Source organism: Octodon degus, unplaced genomic scaffold, assembly GCF_000260255.1.
Source record: "Octodon degus isolate 3935 unplaced genomic scaffold, OctDeg1.0 scaffold00331, whole genome shotgun sequence".
Taxonomy (NCBI): domain Eukaryota; kingdom Metazoa; phylum Chordata; class Mammalia; order Rodentia; family Octodontidae; genus Octodon; species Octodon degus.
Genome location: NW_004524907.1, coordinates 1,196,804 through 1,206,584, shown reverse-complemented (window position 1 = coordinate 1,206,584; position 9,781 = coordinate 1,196,804). Strand labels below are relative to the sequence as shown.

At 48.2% G+C, this 9,781-nt stretch overlaps 2 non-coding genes across 2 annotated transcripts; both read right to left on the bottom strand.

The window, feature by feature from the left end:
• Window positions 1-3,521: 3,521 nt before the first annotated feature.
• Trnae-uuc lies at window positions 3,522-3,593 on the bottom strand. Its single transcript has one exon. It is a non-coding gene; the product is annotated as a tRNA-Glu (tRNA).
• A 3,496-nt stretch (window positions 3,594-7,089) lies between these two features.
• On the bottom strand, window positions 7,090-7,163 carry Trnan-guu. Its single transcript has one exon. It is a non-coding gene; the product is annotated as a tRNA-Asn (tRNA).
• Window positions 7,164-9,781: the final 2,618 nt, after the last annotated feature.

The following is a 9,781-nucleotide window of genomic DNA, read 5'->3' as shown; positions in this document are numbered from 1 at the left end:
AGAAAGAAAGAAAGAAAGAAAGAAAGAAAGAAAGAAAGAAAGAAAGAAAGAAAGAAGAAAGAAATTAAAAACCTTTGTGCATACAAATATATGAACATGGGCTGGGGAGATGGTTCAATAGAATAAGTGCTTGCCTGGAGAGTGCAGGGGCCTGAGTTCATTCCCTGGTTCAGCCAAAATAAATAAATAAATAAAACAAAATAAAAAACAAGATCTTCATTTTGGTCTGGGCGTGGTGATGCACACCTGTAAACCCAGCATTAGGGAGGCAGAAATGAGAAAGATTACTGGGTCTGGGCTGTGTAGTGAGACCCTGCACAAAAAAAAAAGTATGCATAGATGAGACTCGTATATCCAGAATGTGTGAAGAATTATTATAGCCCAATAGTCACAAGGCACACAATCTAATTTTTAAGTAAAAAAACTTCTTTCAGATGTATACAAGTATGTTTACAAATAGCCAAAAGCACCTGGCTATCATTTTTAGCCATCCACGAAATGCAAACTGTAACCCCAGGGACAGCCAGGAGTGGTGGCACTGGGCTGCCTCCCAGCACTTTGCAAGGCTGAGGTAGGAAGATGCTTCCCTTCAAGCCATCCTATTACAACTGGGACTTAGGGAGGCCCTGTCTCAAAATACAACATCAGAACAGGGGTCCAGCCTGGGAATTGCTACACAGTGAAAAGGCCCTGGTTTCACTCTCTAGTAGTGCAACCAAAGTACACAGATGAACAAGCACAGTGAAACAAAACTACACACCTCTTGGATCAACATGCAAAACAAATGTGACACAAATTAGAGAGCAACAAGTGGTGGCTGTTCTGTGGAGAACTGGAATCCTCATAGCTTGCCAGTGGGAAGTATAAACTGCTGCCGCTGCTGTGGGAAGCAGCTTGACAGTTCTTTAACAAGTTAAATTGATAGGTTCCACTGCAACAGGCCTCAGCAATCCACCCCTAGGGATAGAGCCGAGAATTGAAAACCTATCTGACACAGACTTGGACACAGCCCAGTATGGAAGCTCTTTAAATATCTGCTAACAAATGAATGGGCAGGGAAACATGGAACATCTCTGCAATGAAATAGTATTCAGCCATCAAAAGCCTGGTAGTGACCATGCACTGACATATGTGTACCTGGGAAATAGACAACATTTTATGTACTAGGTAGCTATATAATCTTGCCTTGTAGTGTGTGTGTCTGCGTGTGTGTGTGTGTGTGTGTGTGTGTGTGTGTGTGTGATGTCTCCTTGATACAGACAGAGGCTTGTTTACTCACTAGGATTCATATTTGACCATAGACTTCTGAGGCCACAAAGTAAGCCTGACACAATCCCAGCCAGTCCCCTGAGGACACTGGCAATTCTCTGTCATTCTGGCTGTGAGCAGAGCACATTTCAGCCAGCCAGAATTGGTGGCATCTTTTCTCCAGAAGCACGCGGGTATCAGGCCTAGGAGTTCCACTGTGTCCCGTGCTTGTTGGTCAGAAAGGGTAGATCCCAGCTGGAGCTCTGAAGACTCCAGGACTGCACTCTGCTGAGGCTCCACCGTGCCCCTGGATACTAAATGAGGTGCTCTGATGACACAGTGCAAGCCAGTGCTCATCGCCTGCAGCAGCTCAGGTGATACCCTGATGAAGCATTTCCATTAGCTTGCATCCTCCCTCTGTAGTTTCTCTAAGTGCAAGCCCTGAGGAGAATATGACATGAAAAAAATTTTAAATGCTAAGAGACTTCAGTTGACCTAATAATACTTGCAGTATAGGAAATGCGGTATTCAGACATGCAGAAATGTGCCAGGAGCCTTCCAGACTGGAGCGAGATGTAAAGACAGCGATCTCAAGTGGACAGTGTGATTGCAGGACTCCTGATTCAGGAGCTTGTATTGGGGCTGGTAGCGTAGCAAGCTGTCCTATAAGGAAGGGCGTGGGAAGCTCGCCTGGTGGTGTTCCCCGTAATCTCAGCACTTAGGGAAGCTGAGGCAGGGGAATCCCAAATTTAGGCTAAGCCTGAGTTATTTAACAACACGATCTCTTAAAATTAAAAAAGGAACAGAAAAGAGAAGAAGAATGAAAAGGAGACCAGGAATGTAGCTCAGAGGGAAGGGCCTCTGGATTTACTCCCCAATAAGGAATAGAGTAAGATGTCCTTTTATTAAAGGACATAGAAAAAAATAGCCTTCTGGGAAGGGGAAGGACAAGAAATTGTTGGGAAAAGAAAAGAGCCACAGGCAAGATGACCCTGGAGGCTGCCACAGCACTGGAGCGCTCTGCTGTCATGACACCAAGAGCTGTGGATGTGCACACAAGATGCAAGAGATCAGAATGTCATTTGGTGGCATGCAGACCTGAAGCCTGGTCTGTGAAGTCTCCTGAGCCATGTATTTTGGGCATCCATGTACATACTAAGCTTAGTTTGGAATCAAAGATCCACATTCTGCATAAAGTGGAACCAAAGTTAGCAGCTTCACTCCCTTCACAGCAACAGAAAAACACAGAAGGCAGATGATCACCGAGAGCGAGGGGTTCTTGGAATACACGAGCCCCTGGGGACGCATCAGGCCTCCAGGAAGGCTGCTTGGCTCCTGGGGCAAACAGTGCTTGGGCTCTGCAGGTTGTGAAGGCCAGAGCACTGCAGTGGTGCATTCACCCGCATCCACTAAAGGAGTCCACAGTCCTCAGGATCTCACCAATAGCATCGGTCGCCTCAGCTGCAGTATTACTGTGTGGAGAGGATCATTTGGAGATGCGCCATGAATCAGCATGCTTCTGTGTGCTTGAACTCGCACTGCCCAGAGACCAGTTTGAGAAAGGCCAGGACAGCTGCAGTGTAAGATCCATCACAGGGTGGCCCCCTGGGATAGCACTTACCCAAAACACTCTGCAAAGCCCTTGAGCACCTCCCCTTCTTTGGTCCATTCGCCACCTGCTCTCTCTCTCTCTCTCTCTCTCTCTCTCTCTCTCTCTCTCTCTCTCTCACACATTGCCAGCTGCATGCAATTGTCCTCCAGACTCTGTGACAAGTGATCAGAGCCCATGAATGTCCCCCAGGGCACACACAGTCTGGGAGAAACAAGGGGCCCCTGCACTTCCCAGCAGGGTTTCCCTTGCCTGGGTCATTCCAAAGGTCAGCCTGGCCCAAGACTCAGAGTTGTCCACCAGAGCCACCAGGAAGGCAGTGGATGCCAGAGGGATGACGAGCTCATGGAGTTCAGAGCAGCGTGGGCGCCCCTGGCCTGGTAGGTGATGAAAAGCCCAGGAAACCTCCAGGTCTACTTCTCTAAGCCTCTTGAGAGAACGGGTTTGTGCTTCCGGTGGGAGGGGCAGGGAGGGTGAAGAGAGTCGTTAGGAAGACAAGGCTTTCCCTGGTTCTCCTGGAGGTCCTAAACATGCTGGTTGGAGAGACGCTGCCAAAGAAGAGGAGCAAGAGAAGTGCAGCTGAAGGGTCTTGGGATCTCTGCCAGAGGGCAAGGGAATGAGGCCTGAAGCTGAGCCAATAGGAGGGCAGATGTAATAAAAGTACTTCCCTGACCGGGAATCGAACCCGGGCCGCGGCGGTGAAAGCGCCGAATCCTAGCCACTAGACCACCAGGGACCTATAGAAGCAAGCTGCTGAAGAACACCTGAGACAGTCCTGCAAATCCAAGTCCTTTAGGAGAGTGTCAGGCCTGGAAAGGGTTCCTCCCCAGCCAATCCTGGTGGTCGCTGCTACTACCCCATCTCTCAGCCCCTCTTCCTTCTGGCCTGTTCCTTGCTCTGAGCTCAAAGGCCAGGATGCCAGGAAACCGACCTACGTTCTGCTCTAGGGCAGCTCTGTAGCTGAGGGCGCCCAGGCAGGGCTCAGCTTTTCTCGTGAGCACCAGTTCTGGGTCAGCAGTCTCTGCCTTGGCCCCGGGCTGGTGAGCAGGTGAAGCTCCAGGATACTTCTGCTTCCTGGGCTCTGAATTGGCTTCTGGGACTCTCCTAAGGGGTCACCAGCGAAAGGGCTCCTTTTGGTCCCCACTAATAAGGTAGGAAGGACTTGACAGAGCTCCAGCAGCACAGTGGGGGTAGTTCTGTCTCCTTGTGTGACTGTTTTCTTTTTTTTTCATAATTTTATTGATAAACAGATAGCAATGAGACAGTTTCAAATCAAATCAGTAGGACAGTTTCAATAACTAATACACTGCAAATATTCTTCTTAGTGGTTAATTGCTGTACAAGATGCGGACTTGAGATCCTATTTACAAACACCATTAGAACAAATCATTTTATTCATTAAGAGAATGTAACTATATATCTATCCCAACCACTTTGAATACACAGATACAAAATGGACATTCATCTGTATACCCCTTTTTTTCTAAGTTCCGTTATTTGAATACTATAGGTGTGCAAACTCAGCAAAATATTCTAAAAGAGTCCAGTAGCCCATAATAGCATTGGGTCTTCTGTTTAACTGGCAATGTCAGAAATTATTGACCTGAGTCCCCCACAGCTCAACATAACAGCATGGCTTTACTTCCTATATTTCGTCTTCATACTTTTCTACTGACTATTTTCTGGCTCCCTGTGTTCTGGGTAGAAGAGAACATGCAGGCGCCACAGGGAAGACCTTCTTGGTTTCCAGACTCCTCGACCTTGTCAGTTTGCAGAGATTTGGGTGATGGGCTGTAGAGGCTGAGCATTTCTGGACCTCAAGCCAAGCAAGCATGTGCTGAGAGCATTTTTACTGCAGATATTCCCCTCCTGTGAAGTGGACAACTCTTGGAGTCCTGAGAGGTTGATCAAGTACTATAAACGGGAGAAGGAAAGTGTCTCGCTGGCTGCACTCTCTCACATCAGGACACGGGAGATTCCTCCACGTGCTGGGAAAAGCCAGCGAGGCCCACAGGCTAGACTCCATTTCACACACCCCAAAATAGGGATTGGGTTTGGTGTGTGGCATACGCCTGTAATGACAGCACTGTGGGAAACTGAGACAGGAGGATCACAAGTTCAAGTTCAGCGTGGGTTACTGAGTGTCTTAGCAAGACTCTTGTGTAAAATAGAAGAAGTGAAATGAAATAGAAAACTGAATGATATGAATCTCGGTGCCAAGCCTCAGGATTTAGTTTTTAGTGCTGGAAACAACAAAGAAAAACCAGGAACTGTTCCCCGATAACCTCCACCTGGCAGTGCCCACCACATGTTCATTTCCTGGCATCAGAAGTGGAAGCTAACAGAGACGCCTCCAGTCGAAGAAATTCAGGGCACAGAAAAGGCACAGTGAGACATGACTGGTGAATCATTACACATGGTTATGGCAAAAGCCAAGGAACTCAGATACTGACCTTGAGAATCGAGTGAAGAACCTCGGGAACCTCGGCACTACCTCTAAGGGATCACATCTGTACAAAGTATAGCATTCCATTGGCTTCAATGACGGGCCTCAGATGGGCGAATTTTTAAGGACCTATCAGTCCTTTGTCACCTTTGTAAAGCACTAGTGTGGAGACAAACAGCAATGCAGAGTGCTCTCTGGCACTAATACAGAGATGGTCACCTGGAGGCAGGCCACCCTGTGCAGGAGGAAGCCGTGGCAGTAGGTGTCTTTCCATCAGATCCTCTAAAAGCCAAATCCAGATGTACAAGGAAAAGTGAGGGGGAAAAGGAGACCAGAACTCCCCAGGGTCTCCTCCCCTAGGATAAGTGACTGGGAGGACAGCGCTCACCTAGGTCCCTCTGACCTGTCCTGCCAGGGACCTGGTGGTAAGTCACACAGAGAGCAAACTGCACAGGGAGGGAGGACTTCAAGCTGGCTTGGAAGCTCAACTGTCCACATCGGGTGGCCAGAACTCAGGGGCCTGGTCCACCAAAGCCTTCTGCTGTGGGCAGCGCTCCCCTTCCTAGAGGCTTGCAGACAGGAACCTGCAGAGCAAGCCGGTTGTGCAGGGAGTTGATGAAGGCCCAGGGACGAAATGGAGAATACAGTGTGCCGTGCTGAGGTGGTGCCGGCTCTGCTCATGTAGCAGTGTGGGCCAAGCAGTGCATGCGGCATTCACTCAGCCGTCGGCTGCTCTGAGGAAAGGTCTGCACAGAGGCCTGGAAATAGGTATACAAGAACGATGAGTGTAGTGACATTTGTGATCAGAAAATGGCACAAGGAGGCTAGTTTCAACAGCATTTGGAGAAGGACTAAGTAATGCAGAACCCAGGAAAGAGAGATGTTCTAGAAAAAGAATACAGAGGGCTGTGTGTGCTGCTGATCTCACTATTAACAGGATGATTGCTGGAGCACTCCCCAAATCCAAGGACAGGGGCATGTGCGTACACACACACACACACACACACACACACACACACACACACACGCCCCAGGAGGGTAGGCTACTTCTATTTGGGCTCATAGCACATTTAAAGAGGAGACAGTTTCCTTGTCTTCCAAGATTCGGGAAGGTAAAGAGGGATATAAATGAAGGACTATTTTGTAGTAGAAAAAAAAATAAAAGAAAAAAAAGTGTGTGTGTGTGTATACAAAATAGCATAGATATACAGCTACTTTCTCTTAGTTCAATGAGAAGAAAGTTTTAAACTAACAGTGTTTAGACAAGATATCATGTCTCCATCTTGTACTATGAATAAGTACTACAAAGACAACAATATGCAATGTATTAATTATTGTAACTGTCCTACTAACCTGTTTTGAAACTGTCCCATTGCTACTTCTTTCTCAATAAAATTAATTTTTTTTTTTTTTGCTCCGCATGCCTTCAGGGCAGGTTTGGCTGGCTTGTGTTGTGGGGATCAAACCACAACAACCTGAGCCTGACTGCTTTGTCAAAGCAGCCACTTAAAGAACTGAGCTAAGGGGCAGGCCCCCAAAATTAATATTTAAAAAAAGATTCGGGAGGGTAGGAAAATTGCTTGGTAGTCCAATATGTTCGCTTGAGGAGTGTGGGGTGCAGGGTGGGCAGGTGCTGCAGAGGGGTCAAGTCCTCTGAGCAGTGGCGGGCGCAGGTGTGGTTGTCCAGCAAGTGAGGAGCAAGGTGGCAGAGGTGTTGTGGTTGAATGGCTGAAGAGGCCATGTAGTTTGGAAAGGAGTAGCAAACGGGATCGAAAAGAGCAAGGAGCGTCCCTGGGTGGGCTCGAACCACCAACCTTTCGGTTAACAGCCGAACGCGCTAACCGATTGCGCCACAGAGACAAGCTCTTCCTCCTACCTTGGGAGGGAGCACACATTTCCTCCAAGAGCACAAGCCCCGGCTCCAGGCCGCTGGGGTTTGCAAGACCCGTGTGCCATTTCCAGACCCCAGCGAGGTGAGAGAACCCTGAGCGGCGAATCGCGGTGCGGTCAGACTGGAAACCCCCGCGTCAGCGAATTCCGAAGGCCCGGGAAGGCCGAGGGGCCTTTGAACGCGGGGCTTGGAAACCCCCGCGGAGAAGGCGCCGGCGGCTGGCGGTAGCTCCTCCTGCTCTTTGAACGCGAGTCGCCGCCCGACGCAGCCGTGTAGCCTGTCCCTGTCCACCCGGCCACAAAGCAGCTGCCGCTGCCCCCGTGGGATTCCTGCTTTCGGTTCGGGTCTCCACGAGAAAAGGGGCTGTGGAGATGTCGTGTCGGGTCCCGCGCCGAAAAGTGGGTCCAGCGATGATCGGGAGCTCAGTTAGGACGGACTGCATGAACCCGGCGTCCGCTCTAAGTTGCATCCCTGTGCAGAACCTGGAGAAGGAAATCCGAGGGGATAAGTTAGGGGACCGCGCCTTTCCTTGAGATGGGTGCTGGGCACCACGTGGGGTGGGGAGCACAACTCCGAAGGCCCCTGGCTCCAGGGGGCGGGGAGCAAGGGGTGTGGCCCGGAGGGACCCGAGCCTTCCGGAGTCCGGCCTGAGACCGCAGAGACCTGCGCGCGTCCTTGGGGCTGCGTCCTCCAGAGCCGGGAAATGTTTTCAGTTGGAGGAAAACCCGAAAGTTGCGAGGTTAGAGGAGATGGAGGAGGTGAAGGAGGGAACAAAGAAGAAATGCAAAACTGACTTCCAAGGAGCCTTGGTAACTCATCCATCTAATCAGGAGAAGTGTAAGTGAACTGGTCCTGTTCTCCAAATAAATTAGTTTTACCGTAATTATCTCCAATAAAAGGGGGCTAACTCCGGAGGAAGAAATTACATTTCAGTCAGATTTTAGTCTTTTCTTATGGTCCTTGCAATGTTGGTATGTAGAATCTGCCCTGTTCCTGAAGTATTCTAAGCTGAAACTGAACTTCTGATGTAATGTAGTGAGAGGACAACCTCTGAACCTACTGTAAAGGTCCCTCAAAGGACAGACCTAGATCCCTTATGTCATGCCAGAGCAGTTAACACACAACCAAGAAAATAACACTTCAAGACCAAATCTGAAAGTCTTCTAGACCCACTTCTCTCTGACCTCTGAGAGTGAGTTTTATGTTCATTCCAGCCGTCTAGACTTTTTCTTTTGTTAATTTTAGTTGGTTTGTGGGGCCCTTGGCCAAAAAGCATACTCCAGTTTCCTCTCAGTGGTCACCACTGGTTCTACCTCGTGTGCTATGTCCTTTCAAAGGTCTTATACACAGGTCTTTCCTCCCAAACCATTAGAGAGTGCCCGATACTCTGCTGGTCTCCAGCAATGGGGAGAAGGATGCAGGATGGAGAAGGAGGGGAGGGTAGGAGGAAGGGAGGGGGAGAGGGAGGGGGAGGAGGAGGAGGAGGAGGAGGAGGAGGAGAAGGAGACCAGCCTGGGCTACATAGTGAATTCAAGTCCAGCCCGAAATAGAGTAGATCCTGTCTCAAGCGAAGCAACACAACTGCATTTTTGAGGGGCTTATTGTGATTAGAGCAACAAATAGGACAAGATTAGCAACAGAAGGAACACGTCTGCAATGTGCCTGACGTGTTGAGCTATGCGATCCTCACCGATAGAAAGACAAACCAACCAGGATATTCATAGAGAATGGAACTTGTGCCCCAATTTTGCTGAATCTCATAAACAAGAGGATACAGGAAAGAAATCATTGGTTCAACAAATTTTTTTCATTGAAATGTTTTTAGGCTAAGAAGACCCAGAGTGTGGCTCCTTCAGGAGCAAACTCAAGTCAGTGTAAACAGTGAAACAAGGAGAGACATTACCAAGCAAAACCTACCAACTAATATCTAACCACGCACCTTCCACTCCAACCAATCAAATGTATTTCCTGTTTTATTTCCCATGAGCACTTTAGAAAATTTCCTCTCTTCCTCCTACCTTATAGTCAACCTGATTTATGAATCCCTGAAGGCTCAAATTGTCTTTTGAAAATTGTAATGTAGGGGCCAAAGTGATAGCTCAGCAGCTTAAGCGCCTTCCTGGCAAGTGCAAGGTCCTGAATTCAGTCCCTAGTACTAAAAAATAAATAAATAAAATAGAATTTTAATGTACTCATCTTTATCTTTAACACTCTAAGGTTACCTGGAGATCGATACAACTGTTTCATGTGGTTGTGTTTTATATACATAAAAACTGCACCACCCTAAGAGAATTTGGACACAGCCATGCTGTAACCTGGTCAGCTATTCATGAGAAACAGGACATAGGTACTATTTTTTCTCTGAGGCTTAGAATGGAACACAGGAACTTGGCACCAACCTAGATCTCATAGTTTTAGAAACTCAGAGCTATTTATTTGTTTATAGTCAGGGCCTTCCTAAGAAAGTAAATTACCCACACTGAGCTTGAACTTGCCACCCTCCTGCCACAACTTCCCGAGAAGAATGCTGGGATTGTCAGTGTGTGTCATCATACACAGGTGTACTTTGTTTTCTTTTTAAACTGTG